The sequence below is a fragment of the Lepisma saccharinum genome, chromosome 3 (genome assembly GCF_977018435.1).
Source record: "Lepisma saccharinum chromosome 3, izLepSacc3.1, whole genome shotgun sequence".
Classification (NCBI taxonomy): Eukaryota; Metazoa; Arthropoda; class Insecta; order Zygentoma; family Lepismatidae; genus Lepisma; species Lepisma saccharinum.
This window is the reverse complement of record NC_139231.1, coordinates 18,695,480-18,711,403: the sequence shown is the minus strand read 5'-3', so window position 1 is coordinate 18,711,403 and position 15,924 is coordinate 18,695,480. Positions and strand designations below refer to the sequence as shown.

General features: G+C 38.7%; 1 pseudogene; it reads left to right on the top strand.

Annotated features, from left to right (window-relative positions):
• Positions 1–3,263: 3,263 nt before the first annotated feature.
• Positions 3,264–5,091, top strand: LOC145985479 (heat shock protein 60A pseudogene; annotated as a pseudogene).
• The last annotated feature ends 10,833 nt before the right edge of the window (positions 5,092–15,924 follow it).

The following is a 15,924-nucleotide window of genomic DNA, read 5'->3' as shown; positions in this document are numbered from 1 at the left end:
CCTGACTTTTTCGAACTGCAATTGTGATGCGAGAATGTCTCTTTATTATTGTTTTTCTCTTAACTCGAAATTAGACATCTTCTTTATTGTAATAATAATTCCTAGTACGTACATTTAATTTATAAATATATTATTTTCTAAACATAGAATTATCATGACTTTTCAATGGCGCTCGCACTATTTGAATTATTTTGTAATATCTCTCTCTCTCATATATATATATATATATATATATATATATATATAAATATAAATCTGTCCCCTCCCTCAAAGAAATCCTGCGTACGAGCCTGGTATACGCCAATGACAGAAATGCAAGCAATATTTTTATTTATTTTTAACCTAATTAAAGGAATGTGGAAGAATTTAAAAGAAATAAAAAGAGCGGAACTACTGTTGCTCTACTTCAAAAATTGTTGTTCTTCGAGGAAGAAAAATAAGAAGGATTTACTCTAGCACCTTAACACAGTGTCCCACGAGTCTCTCTTAACTAATACTGTCAAATGTGCAAATGTGAAGTGATTTTATGAATAAAAATTTCCGCGTCTTTACGTCTAACTTTGCGCAAATTTGGTAGTTCGCAAACGATGTAATTATTTCATGTTACCTTACGCAACAGCAAATACATTTCATAAGACTGTCCTGAACACGAGACTTGCATCAGTAAACAAGCATTTCGTCTGTTGTGGTATCACAGGAAAAGAACATCGTCCTGCAATGTTCAAGCCTCTAGATATTTTCCATTAATAATGTTTAATAAAATAAAAGTAGGTTAGAACAAATAACTCGCATTTTCACAACTACCAATATTCTTTTTTTTCTTCATCACTTGAAAATTATCTCTCGAAGATATCTGCTGTGCTACAACAAAGCAATTCAAAATTAAAGTAAAAGTTCAACTACATGTATACCCAACGACATTTACAATATTGGAGGTACAGAATACTTAAAAATTGTTGTTTCAATCAAAGGTAACGTCGTGGTGTGATGGTTAGAGTTCTCGATTGGGCTGCTAGAGATCCGAGGTTCGATTCTCCTTAGGAGGTGTTCTTTTTAATTCTCCTTTTATTATAAACAAGAGCATGGTAACATTATTTGTAATAGCAGTGTATAGTGGCTACATTGTTCTGCATATGGAATTTATAAAATAAATAAACAAATAAATGAATTGATACACGTTCAAAGGGATAATTTCATGTATAAGATCGTGAATTATGATACTCTAACGATAATTGTGTACTCCTTCAAATACATTGAAAATATTAATGAAATAACTATTTATATTTGTGGCAATTCAGGACATACTAATTTTACCCCTTTTCCCACTCGAGTTCAATGCAAGGATACCTCCGCAAATATCGAATGAAACGTTTTCATCATGTGCAATTCCCCATTAAATGTTTTCGCCGAGTCGTACTACCTTCGTTTTCTTTGTTACAAATAAGTATTGCTTGCACATTACATGTAGGAGGAGAGTTGCATCTACATTTCACATTGGTCAGCTCCTTCTACTTACTTTCAGAAGCGAAAGCGTGTAGGGTAGTGTTTACCGTTCAGGACTGTCAATCTGATGGTCGTAGGTTCAAACCCTTCCGGTGGCAGAAAATTTTCGTAAGTTTTAGACCTATCCCATTGTGTTCCTTGTCCACGCAGTGTGAAACGGAATGATTCAGTTTGGAATTAACGATGGGGGGAGGGGAAATATTAAATTACAAAATCTCCATTTCAACGAAGCGAGAAGTGGGCAAAAATTGGATAATTCTTATAAATATTAAAATTACATTCATGTTTTTAGTGGTATAATCGCAGGTAAAATCAAAGATCTTACATGGAAGATTTTACCTTGCTCTGAACTAAGCCAAAAGGCATTTAGAACCGATCTAATACATTCTCCAATACATTTCAAAATGTTATTGAATGTTTCAAGTCGATCATTTGACCAATGCGTCAATTCTTGACGCTGAGACGATATTTTCTGCAACTACCTCTTATCTTGAATCCCTTCTGTTCTTCTCTTCTCCTTCTTCTCTCCCCTCCTTCTGCTCTGCTTTTATCTCATATCGCCTTCCCTACTTTTCTCGCATCTTATCTCCATCCCACTCATCTCCACTCCTCGTATCTCCTCTATTGTCTTAGATTTCCTACTCCACTGCACTCTTCTCCTCTTCTTTTCGTTCTTCTCTTTTTCTCTCCTTTACTCTACTCTCCAATCCCCTCTTCTCGTCTCCTCTTCTATCATCTCGTTTTCCTTCTCTTTTCTCTTCTTTGCTCCATTTTCCTCATCTCTCCTTGAATCTTTTCCAATCCCCACACTACATCTCCTCTCCTCGTCTATCCTCTCTTTCTTCTCTCCTCTACTTTTCCTCTTCTCGTTTCACTTTCTCTTTCTCCTGTCCTTTGTCACCTCTCGTTTTCTCTCACCTCTTTTCCATTCTGTAGACTCATCAGCGATGAAATACTAGAAAACCTATTTCTTCTCCTTGAGAAAGAATTTTGTCTCTTGCGATATAATAATGATATTTTTAATAATTTTATGCAATAATACTTGTTTTTATTTCTTTCGCGTATTTTATAAATATCTATTGTGCATGTGGCAACCCTGAAATTGAGCCTAACTCTACACGCAACCAACGAACGCCTTGTGTAAATTGGGTTGCCAAGTTTAAAATGTCGTTGTCCTAAAACTTTTGAGAGACACTGTACACACCAATTATTCCCAGAGTTAGATGCTGGAGCTTCACAGTTACGCTAATCATTTCGACTTCGTCGTCATTTTCGTTGCAAGAGGGAATGATCTTGACATTTAGGTCTTTACGGTAATACAAAATTAGGCCACCCCCACCCTTTGTTGTTCTATCCTTTTTTATTGCTGCGTAACCCGGTACGGTGAAGGTCGAGGCGAGGGCTTCGCGGAAAGACCAGCTCTCAGTGACCAGGAAGATATCGAAAGCCGACTCGAGCACTGTGGTCGCCAACTCCTCTAATTTTGGTGACGACAAGGACCTGACGTTCTCTTGAGCGAGTGTCAGGAAGGGTGGCCTTGGGGGGCGATGACCGGGATGGAGGAAACCGATAGTTGCAGGAATTTCAGGCGGTGGAGTCGACATCAGGGAGAAAACAAAGACAGGGGTACCATTTGTTGCGAGCTTGAAGGAAATCGAACCTTCCCTTCCATAACGTCATAGCGTATTTTCGCATTATTTCAAATATGAATGTAGGTGCAAATTGGGAGAAGAAAGACATAAGGAAATTGGGGTACTTACATGTTGCCTTCTTGTGAAGTCTTGGATGTTCGTGAATCACAGGTATATTTGACGCTAAAACATCACTCAAGGAAAACTGTATGAAATAATTTCCAGTAGCGCACACTGAAACACTTGCGGAGCACTTGAGCACACGCAGAGAAACATAAACATTCGCATAAAGGGATATGGTTGACACACAAGACACACACAATGGACATAATAGGGAAACGATTTCAAACACACGTTCATAATACATATAACTAAGAAATAAAATGAGGATGGTCATCACGGATATACACTTTGATTATACACTTAAGTTTGTGGGGAAAAAAAATAACTAGTTATAATAATAATAAAAGAAATATAGAATGATAAAAATAAAAGAAATATTAAAAGTATTTCAATGTTAACCGGTTACTAATGTTAAAGTGGCTAAGGAGTCCGAGCAGTCTTGTTTATGGGTCTAGTCTTTTGAGGGGTAAGGCTCAGGGGCCAATCGGGATAGTACCTTCATTCTTGTAATAGTGAGTTTCCTGCCCGTAGCAGTGTGCACCACGATCCTGCCGTCTTCCGTGTAGCACGCGCGGCGCCCGAACTTCTCTTTCGCCGCCCGCAGCATCTCCTGTCGCACTGGAGTGTAGATTCGATAGATATGAATCTTGTGCTGGGAGTTACGAGATTAATGGAAGTGCATGAGAGAAAGATTGAGCTGTTACTGTGCTGTTTATTTGTGAGTTTCGTTCTGATGTACAACTTTGGTTCTTTTTAAATTGCATAATCAAGATAAATACCCTAGTAACGAACAGCAACAGAGGGTCAAGCTGACCAGAAATTTTTGCTGGGAGAATGGAGCAAATCTCGACCAAATGTGGGATTTTACCCCATGCCTGGCATAGAAACGTACCCTTCTTATGTCAGGCGGTCTCGGATAGAACTGGGGCCTGCAGAAAATATTTCCCAGTCTGTAAATAATGAACTCAAGCTGGTGTTTGTTATTATTCATGAGGAGAGTGAGTTTCATTACAATTTGTGTCAGGCTAGTCAGTCTAAAAACTTTGAAAGAGCACACTTCAAGATATGGAAATTGCAACTGGAGGGATTGTGTTCGGAGATGAAGGCAATCTGGTGAAATTGGAGGATGTTCAAATCAGCGACCTTGGTCAGATTGGAGAAGTGGTGATCACGAAAGATGATACTCTTCTTCTGAAGGGTAAAGGTAACAAAACCGATATTGACAGCAGGGCAGATCAGATCTGTGATCAAATAGAAAATACAACATCTGAATACGAGAGGGAAAAGCTACAAGAGAGACTTGCTTGTTTAGCATCTGGAGTCGCAGTGTTGAAAGTGGGTGGCTCTAGTGAAGAGAAAGTGAACGAGAAGAAGGATCGTGTTAATGATGCCCTCAATTCTACCCGTGCAGCTGTTGAAGAAGGTATTGTTCCTGATGGAGGTACAGCTTTCCTTAGATGTATTCTTCTCCTTGACAACCTCAAATAAGAAAATATCGACCAGAAGACTGGCATTGACATCATTAAGAAAGCACTGAAAATGCCATGAATGCAGATTGCAAAGAATGCAGGAATTGATGCATCCATTGTGGTAGCTAAAGTACAGGACTTGGGGGCAGATATCAGTTACGATGCACAAAATCGAGTATGTTAATTTGATTGAGAAGGGAATCATCGATCCAACTAAGGTTGTTCGCACGGCATTAACTGATGCAGCAGGAGTAGCATCACTTCTCACAACAGCAGAAGCTGTAGTCACAGAAATTCCGAAGGAGGAGAAGACCCCGATGGGAGCTGGAATGCCAGGTGACGTGGGAGGAATGAACATGATGTGAGGACAGTCAGAGACTGAAAGACTAATTAATGAACTCTAAATAGTGAAGTTAGAAGTGGCAGAGTTTCATCGAATCCATGGGAATGAAACATGTGTGTACGATGCCCTACCACCCTCAAGGAAACCTAGTGGAGAGAGCCAACCAAGAGATAACTCGTTTACTTAGGGTTTATTGCCAGCACGATCACCAGATTTAGTCCAAGCATCTTTATGAAGTTGCCTGGTTAATTAACAATTCTCTTTCTGAAGTTACAGGATATTCACCCATTGAATTGTTTTTCCGCCATTCAGTTCCACGATAAGTGCTAAGGGATTTTCCATGGCCTGAGTCAGAATAAGGTGAGAAAGACTGGCAGAGTAAGGTTGTTCAAGTGCAATTAAAGGAACGATATGCTGTGCAGAGGTGGAAACTGAAGCAGAAGTGCCATGCTTTGCAGTTGCAGGAGGATGACCTGGTGCTTCTAAGAAGTCATCGTTCAAGTTCAGCTGTTAACCAAACCATTTCCAAGTTGTTTTATTTGTAGACAGGACCGTTCATAGCTACCTAAGTAAAATTCAACATGGCAGTGTTATTGGACACAAAAACTCTCAAGGAAGTGTGCGAAGTGAATTTCGACAATCTGAAGATTTTTTATTGTTCTCCAGACATGAGGAAGATACTTTTAGAAGGTTGAATCCAAAATCTCCTAGACTGTAAGTGCTTCCACGAGTCGTCGTCGATTTTGTTTCTCAATGGAGGGGGCGGGCGATTGACATGTCCTTCCCGGATGTATGAACAGACTGTTGAAGTACACCATCCTTCCTAATAGATATGAATCTTGTGCTGGGAGTTACGAGATTAATGGAAGTGCATGAGAGAAAGATTGTGCTGTTACTGTGCTTTTTATTTGTGAGTTTCGTTCTGATGTACAACTTTGGTTCTTTTTAAATTGCATAATCAAGATAAATAGATTCTGAATTCATATGTTAAAACGTAAGTTTTGTGTTTTTGTTTCTATTTACTTCAAATCTTAATGTTTTCCCCATGCCCTGGGAGGTATCACGTGTATACCAATATACAGTCTCATGTTGCTCATTCTCAATTTGTATTGAGATAAATATATTCTTATGACTATTAATGTCCTATGGTTGAGTCTGGCACGACCGTGTCAACCTGAGCCATTCTTCGACATGTCTGGTCTCCTTCTTCTCACTTGCTCACAAAGGATCCCCAAAACATTCTTATGACACAACTGATTGTCAGTGTGACCTTCAGGCATCCAAACAACGACCAATTTTAGCGATCTTCTCGATACTGACTTGAGTTTTCGAAGAGCAAGGATGGCATGATCGTGGATTGTCCCCAATGCCTTCTCTACCCTCTTTAAACTTCTAAAACTACTTGAGAACTCGCGTGGTTAATAAACACTGATGCCCACAAATTTCTTTCAACTAATTGTAAATTTCTGTGGCAGATTTCCCAAGTTTTGTGACAATAACATGTTGTTCCACTTTCGAACTTAACATGATTCTGATAGAGCTCAGATGCACGGTCCGCTTCTAACAAATGCTACAGCCAGACTGTTCCACACATGTGCATAAAAGTTTGTGCACAGGCAGAGGATAGTCCACAGATCAGTATCCTTCCAGATCTTTGTTATCGACATGACCTGAAATGAATAAGAAAATCAGTCCTGAAACTTTATTGCCACACCTTGTATAGGTATGTTTTCAATACATATACAGACAAATTCTTAGGTTTCTAGTAGAGGTCCTTCCCGATGGCGCAGTGGTAGCATCGTCGCCTTGTAATCAAGTGATCCTGGGACACTATGGGGAGGCACATAGTGGTTCAGATTCAACTTTAAACTGTATGTCCAGTCCCGATTAGCCTTACTGTGCATATAGTGGACTTAAAGCATCAAATCAATCAATCAATCTTAGGTTTCTAGTGTTTCAGGTTAGGTTGTATTGTAATGTTCACACACATTGGGGAACAAATAGATTGGGGTTTAAGATCTGGCTTGGCATCATTCTTCTCAATGTTTCATTTTCGTACCACCGCTTGAGCCTTGTCTACTGAAGCCATTTGTTTCCTGTCTTGGGATAGAAAAAAATGACTCACTTCTCATCAGTTGTCACCAACAAAAACATGTTGCCATGTGGCATGTGCAGAAATTTCAAAGAAAAGTGTGGCAACTTGCTGAACTTCATCTGAGGTCATGGCAAACCATTCAAGGTCAGCTGATGACAAGGATGTTGCAAGTAGCAAATGATGCATAGTCCTCGTCTGTTGCTAATTGTCAGCTGTTGCTTCCAGGGTGCTTGGAATGTGACCTCAGTAATGGTGTAATGTTACTGCTCGTGGACACCTTGCTTATAGATAAGACTGATATCTTCAGACCAAAGGAGTTAGATTTCTTTTTGTAGGATGCACTATCCTTTCATATGCTATGCTATAAATATCCTTCACCGTTCAACCCATTTTTTAAGCAATGGTACACAAACAAAAGGAAACTCCTCAAACATCTTAATTGCAATTATTAAGCCCATGGGTGTGTACATATGATGACCAGTACCCACTTTACTCTACTACACATTTAACACATGTTTTGTGTTCCACAAAATGCTATAAATTTATGACTCATACTGATATATCTATTTTATCTCTATTGGATTTGGATTATTTTGCATTACTTTCAGCATGTCTAGGTTAATAGTGATAATGAGGATGATTAAGGGTGTCATGAAATTAAGATAGAACAAATACAATGATAAATCTATGGCTTACCTAAGATTCAAACTTATGACCTCCTGGCTTCGAAGAGCATTACACCTTACTCAAAACCACTCCAACACAGATGTTAGCTTCAATTCACCAATTTCATTTACACATCTTTCATCCATATCATCACAAATTAACTATAGAAGTAGAAGAACATTATGAGGATGAAGCAATTTTGGAATCAACCACTGATGTATATGCAAGTGTTGCAAATCTTCTGTTACTTTTAAGGACCATGTACACCAGCGACTAGTGGTTTGAGACTATGGGTGTGCATCTCAGCCTCACATCCAGAAGAGGAGATTTCAATCCTCCAAATACTCACAAATAGTTTTGAAGACATATGATGATAATTGTATTAGCAATTCAAGTGTTCCAGGCTTAACAGAGGCAATGTGATTTTCCAGAGTAGGGAAATAGTTCTATGATGTTCATTAACTGTTTTAATAGGGATTAAAACATAGTCTCATATGTTTCAATTCCTTCATAATACACTACAATGTACCTCCTTTGATGTTTCTCTAAAAAGCAAGTTTTGGTTATAGGCAGATAAAGGGGTAGTATGGGAGGAGCATCCTTCAAGAAATTATAGTATTTTTTCTTCAAAATATTGAAAATAATTTAAATAACGCTATTTTCTATACATAAGGAAATATATACAGGGTGACTGGTAATTAGATGTATTCCCTGAAAGGGATTAAAGTAGAGACAATTTGCAATAAATTTGACCATACGATACCCCGTCCGAAAATTAGTAGTTTTCGAGATAATCGAGTTTCAATTGTTTTTTTTAAAAAATTATAATTTTCCACATAAAAAGATGAATTGAGAAAAAACTGCTCATTGTATGGAACTTATTTCAGGGTTTTCTGATAGCTAACAAATAAGTGGTTCGTTGAAAAAAAAGTTTTTCCCAAATAACAATCACATGTAAGTAACGGCTGGGTCTAAACTTACAAGTGATGATAAAAAAATGCACTCTTAGTTTACTTGGCAACGTATTAATAACAAAAATGGTATGACACGAAGTGTACAAATTATGTAAATTACTTCCTTGTGACATCTGCTATCCAACAAGGTACAAATGTTGCTAACATACACATTTGTGTACAAGAAATAATACTTCATTCATCTTCATGTGAATGGAATCAATGAACAATACCATTAAAGAACATTACACGTCTTGCTCAAAGTGGGCACCTCTGTTACGAATGCAGGCACGCAGGTTTTTACGGACATTTGTTCTCTTAACTCGTGATGTGATGGTGACCTTGATGTGTTGACCAGCTGTTAAGATCTTCTCCCTGAGCTCTTCTTGCGAGTTTACTGGTGTCTTGCCATGTGGCTCCAAATGTAAAAGTCACAAAGCTTCAAGTCGGGGGATCGAGCCGGCCAGGGAATCGGACCGCCTCGGCCAATCCATTTCTTTGGGTAATTTTCATCCAGCCACTGTCGCATGCCCAAGCAGAAGTATGGATGGGCGTAATCAACAATCATTTCATCGAGCCATTTTTCCTGCCCCAAATCTTAAATGGCATCACTTATGAACATTTTTTGAGGAACGGGATGGCAATGTTGTTGGAGGATGTTCCTCTAGCTACAAGACGTGACATGATTTATCATCATGATGACTGCCCAGCTCGATCCCCCAATCGATTTGACGCCTTGCGACTTTTACATTTGGAGCCACATGACAAGACACCGGTAAACTCGCAAGAAGAGCTCAGGGAGAGGATCTTAACAGCTGGTCAACACATCAAGGACACCATCACATCACGAGTTAGGAGAACAAATGTCCGTAAAAACCTGCGTTCCTGCATTTGTAACAGAGGTGCCCACTTTGAGCAAGATGTGTAATGTTCTTTAATTGTATTGTTCATCATTGATTCCATTCACATGAAGATGAATGAAGTATTATTTCTTGTACACAAAAGTGTATGTTAGCAACATTTGTACCTTGTTAGATAGCAGATGTCACAAGGAAGTAATTTACATAATTTGTACGCTTCGTGTCATACCATTTTTGTTATTAATACGTTGCCAAGTAAACTAAGAGTGCATTTTTTTATCATCACTTGTAAGTTTAAACCCACCCGTTACTTACATGTGATTGTTATTTGGGAAAAACTTTTTTTTCAATGAACCACTTATTTGTTAGCTATCAGAAAACCCTGAAATAAGTTCCATACAACGAGCAGTTTTTTCTCAATTCATCTTTTTATGTGGAAAATTATCATTTATTAAAAAAACAATTGAAACTCGATTATCTCGAAAACTACTAATTTTCGGATGGGGTATCGTATGGTCAAATTTATTGCAAATTGTCTCTACTTTAATCCCTTTCAGGGAATACATCTAATTACCAGTCACCCTGTATTACATAAAATCTGATCTCTGTACATACACAGTAAAAATTAAATATGAGTTTTGAACTACGTATTTATGATTATTCGCAAGAGGTTCAATGTTGTAAGTTTATTATGGAAGTTAATTTTTGTTATATAGCTCGATACAAAAACAAATTCATGCTTCCATTAATATTACATTATTTGTTCATCGTAGCTCACAAAACTTTACACAGTCGGAAATTTTATAAAGGAAATTTCCTCTTTATTCATTCGGATGTGTAGGTACATGTAATATTTTCACATCATACCAAGGGATGTTGTGAATTTTCAACCCCAGTTTCACTCTCATTTGTTTTCCCCTCCTCTTTCTTCCTCCCTACTCACAATGTTCCTACTTTTTTACATTCAAGGCAAGATACCAAGAGTTCGTGTGTTTTTATGATGCTGTCATTGTCAGAACAGGGTGAGATGACAATGTTGACTTCTACTAAAATGGGATAGACCATAGCAAACTTGTGATAAATAATAAATTGGATAGTCATTTGTTTTTCCCTCTGCTTCCCTATTGCTCATGCCTGTTTGTTCAATGCACACAAATATATCAAGGATATTGTCCCATGTTTTGAATGGAAGTGTAATTAATGAACATGTGCTTCATTTATTTATGCACATTTATTGTGCATCTATTTATCATGGATAAAGATGAAAGCAATGAGTTTTTGACAGCACTCTTTATTTTACATTCCTGAAACAGGGTAACAATAATGTAAACAGCTGGTTGCTTCATTCACATGCTCGCTGTTTGAGCAGATTTTAAAACTCGATGACAGCAGTAAAGGTTTTTTTGTTCTTGTGGTACAGATTTGCACCATAGAATTTCCCATTTCTGAGGGAGAAAAAATCTCGATTCGCAATGATATCTGAGTTGTAACACTATATGATGAGATAGGAATGTCAGTGCATGACTGGGGATAGTTTCTTACAGCTGGAAAACCCACTGAAAGGAGTCCTTGGAATTCAGTCACTTCAAGAGATTAACAACAAACAAAAACACTGGTGATATATGGAAACAAATGGAATGTGAAGTGGCTTGCGAATATTTGATATTTCTTTTAAGAAGATTGCTCTTTATGAATCAGTATATTAAGAATTAAAAGGTTTATAGCTTTATTTGGGTTAGCATATATGACTGTGCAAGTTGTAAGGAGCTTCCATTGAGGTAGACAATGGTTATTGCTAGTCCACCCATGCATTTCAACTTTACTTCATATTAATAGGGTTGTGAAAGTTTCATTTTAACAATAACACCAAAAAAACTGAAGAAAGAAAAAAGTGTGTAAATACGTTTTGAAAGGTTAACGAGACAGGCTGTTTTGCTTTTGGGCTTTCAAACTACAGAGTAATGTAATTTTTTGCATTTTCCCAGATTAACATCGAATTTTACATGTTACACTAAAAAAACAAAATAATGTGAAACCCACTCAAGCTTTGTCTTGTCAGGAGAAAGAGAGTTCCATCAAATTGAAACATTTTACCATGAAATATACAAAAATGTAGTAATTTTATGCTACAGTGTATTAATGATGACAAACTTTACTTCCCTGTTTTGTTATTCTATAAAAGAAAATAACTGATAAAGTACATAGTTATGATTACAGAACACACCACTCGAGTGCTCGCCTGCGCAACCTGTTGATCAGGCACAGTGTAGCAGGTATTTGAGCAAATAAGTGTGTCTGCCAGTCACACTGGCACAGTAGTAGCTGGAGTGCACATCGAATATTCGGTTTTACACAGTAGAATGGGGTTCGAAAGAGGGTAAATTGTTGGTGCTCGCCTCACTGGTACATTAATAATGGAGACTGCAAGAATCAAATGTCATGGCAACATACCAGAATGAGGGAGGAACCAATCCAGGAAAAGTAACTGTATGGGAGAAGCAGCAGAGGCTGTCTGCCAGGGACATCAGGGTATTGAAGGGGATTGTGTCCAAAAAGCGTAAAACCATCGCTTAAAAAGTCACCGCAGAATTGAATACATACTTGACTGAACCTGATTCTACCAAAACCATCTATCAGGAACTTCATACGACCAACATCCATGGCAATGTTGCTATACTGAAACCCTTGATCACTAGCTACAATGCCAAATAGCGGATTGATTGGTTCCAGCAGCACAAATCGTGGACGTTAGCTGACCTCAAACATGTTATGTTCTTGGATGAGCTCACCTTCACTGTTTTTCTGACATGTGGAAGAGTTTACATGTAGAGAAGTCCATCCAAAGCATACCAACCAGACTGCATAATCCCCAGAGTGAAACATGTGGTGGATCCATGATGATGTGGTTTGAAATATCGTAGCAGTCTTTGGAACCACTGCTTGTTCTAGAGGGACATGTCACTGCCAAGGACTATAAGGCCATTCTGGAGGAGCATCTGCACCCTATGTTGCAAATATTGTTCCAGGATGGTGGTGAAGTACTACAGGGTGATAACTCACTGATACACACTGCTAAACAAGTCACAGAGTAGTTCGATGAGCATGAAGTTGAAGTTGAAAATCTGCCATGGCCTGCCCAGTTGCTAGACCTGAACATTATTGAGCTCTTATGGGCTCTTCTAGAGCAGTGGTTTCCAACTTCAAAAGGTCCGAGGGCCAAAATTATATCCAGCAGTTGATTGGCGGGCCGCATTTTTTTTTTGGGGGGGGTGTTAAAAATTACAAAAATTGTAAGTACTGAACTGAAAATGTAGTACTTTCGAATGACCTAAATTTCTAAAATGAGGCAATAAAAACAATGGAATCACAAAATCAAAATGGTATAATTACAATTTATTTCACAAAAACCCGATACCTATGGATGAATTGAAAGAAATTAAAAACACACCTTACAAATAAGAGTCCTTCATAGTAAGTGTTCAATGTGAGAATTGAGGCCGATCTGCTTCTTTTATTAAAGTTGGAATGTCCACTTCAATTTCTGTATTTGAAAGTCTCAGAAGGTGAAGCAGTGAAGAATCTGCCAGTCGGCTTCTGTAACGGTTCTTGATGAACTTCATTGAAGAAAAAACACTTTCACACGTGTAAGTGCTGCCGAACATCGATGTCATTCTTTGCCCAAAACTACGAAGGTTTGGAAAGCGTTCCTTTGAAAGGTATTTGAAAAACTCTGGCCCCTTTTCTTGCCTAGTTTGAAGGAACACATCGCCTTGCAAATCACACAATTCAAGTTGGAGAGAAGCTTCTTGTTCTTCGATGTTAACGCCAAGAGGATTGCTAAATAGCTGGATGCTGCTTTTAAGTTCTTCAAAATCTTTAAATCTGGTGTCAAACTCATCCATTATTTCTTTAATATTTGCACTGAATTCAGAAAAGTCCAGTGTTTCTTCATCTTCTGCTAGCCGCCGACAGCTTGGAAAATGGACCAGGTTATTCCTCTCCAAAGTAACGTTGAAAATCTTCAGTTTATTACGAAACCCATTTATGTTTCCCATTAAATCTGACACCAGTTGGTTTCTTCCCTGCAGTTTCAAGTTCAGTTCGTTCAGATGGCCTGTGATATCTGTTAGAAACGCCAGTTGTTTAAGGAAGTCCATACTCTGAAACTGTTCCAGTTGTCTTGCGTCCGATGAGGCAAACTGTTCAAGGAACGCAAGGATTTCATTTCTTATTGCAAAAAATCTCTGAAGGCACTTTCCTGCACTCAACCACCTCACATGGTTAAAAAGAAGTAAGTCGTCATATTCTGCCTCCTTATCCTCCAAAAACTCTCGTAACTTTCTATGTAGAAGGGCTCTGTTCCCCCCTTGAATCTTGTTTATTATTTGTATAACTGTTTTAAATACTTCATTTAGTTTCACTGATTTCCCACACAGAGCCATTTGGTGAAGGATGCAATGAAACGCTGGACAATTTACTCCACTTTCCTTAAGCATTCCTACAAATCCAGATTTATCTCCTGTCATCGATTTTGCTCCATCTGTTACAATGCATGAACACTTATCAAAACCTCCGATCTTATCTACCGACATTTTTACCGCATCATATATGTCCTTCCCTTTAGTGGTTCCGTGAAGAGAGCAGAGGTCAAATAATTCTTCGTTTGTTGAAAAATCGTCTTGCGTTATACGTATAAATATCAAGAGCTGACTCACATCTGTCTGATCTGTACTTTCATCCAGACACAACGAAAAATAGGAACTACTTTTAACCATGTTATACATTTTTTCTGTTACTTGTTCTCCCATATCCATAACCCGTCTTTGTACAGTCTGGTTAGAAAGTGAAACTGATTCAAATTTGCTAGCAACGCTAGAGTCCCCGAAAGCCTTTGCCATTTCAATTGCGCACCTTTTCACTATGTTTCCATCAGAAAAAGGTTTCTTTGCCTTAGCAAGTTCAAGTGAAACTGCATAAGAAGCATGCAGAGCTGACGTCTGCCCCTTTGTAAAACTGCTAAACATACCTGTCTACTGTTTGACTTTCTTCTTCAGGTCCACAATTAACAAATCCCTAGACTCTTCTTCATATTTTCCGTATCTTTCTTCATGCTTAGTTGTATAATGTCTCTTCACGTTATATTCCTTGAGCACTGATATAATTTGCAAACACACCAAACACTGCAGCTTTCCATTGTTGTTCGTAACGAGGTAGTCCTTTTCCCAACGTTCTTGGTAGGTTCTATTTTCATTTTCAATCTTACGTTTTTTGGAGATATTGCTCATTTCGATATTTGCACAAACTTTAACAATTAGTTACAGTACAATCGGAATTGGAACACTCGAACTCACTTCGTACTTCGTGCGTAGTAAAACAGATCTCTTTAGCGCCGCTCTGCAGTTTGTTTCTAAACACACAGAGTGAAGCCTTCGCGGAAGCGGACGAGTTCATTCCGCATAGCGAAGGGGTGAACTGCATGATGTGAAGAGAAAGTTACGTCACTTTAGATTCTTCTGATGATCATTATTGACTGCAAAATAAATTTTATCTGTGATATTGTCTTTCTTCACAGAGCTTCCGTTCCTTCAGTAAAAATACAACGTATTTTAATAAAAATACATAAAATTAATGTATTTTGCAAACTGACTTCGCGGGCCGCAAAAAAGGGCACCGCGGGCCGCCAGTTGGAAACCCCTGTTCTAGAGGATCAGGTGTGGCAACATTTCTTCTCCACCAACAACATGTCTTGAAACCATCGGTGTGCTTCAGGAGGAATGGCTGCAAATTTCTCTCACCACTGTGCAAGACCTGTATTGATCCTTCCCCAGACAAGTTGCTGCTGCTCTGGCGATCCAAAGACGACCCAAAACTATACTAATAAAGTCCAGGTGTTGCAGTTGCAATATCCGCCACCTGTATATATACACACATAATCTGTTTTGTACTTACTGGCCGCGGTGGCTCAGTCGGTAACACGTCTGACTACCATGCTCAAGGTCCCGGGTTCGATCCCCGGCCGGTTCAAATCGGGGGACTTTTCTAACGTTGGAAGCAGCCCCGGCGCCCACCCAGCGTCGAATAACATGGGTACCCGGGGGAAACCCTGGGGGGTAAAAGCGGTCAGGGGCGTGATGCTGATCACATCACCCCCACTCACGACCGGATCAAGAAAGTGTGGGGCGTTACCCCCACACTCCCTATACGCCTTCATGGCGTGGTGCTTAGCACAGGGGAGAACTTTACCTTTTTACCTTTACTTACCTAAAATTAAAAATTTATTA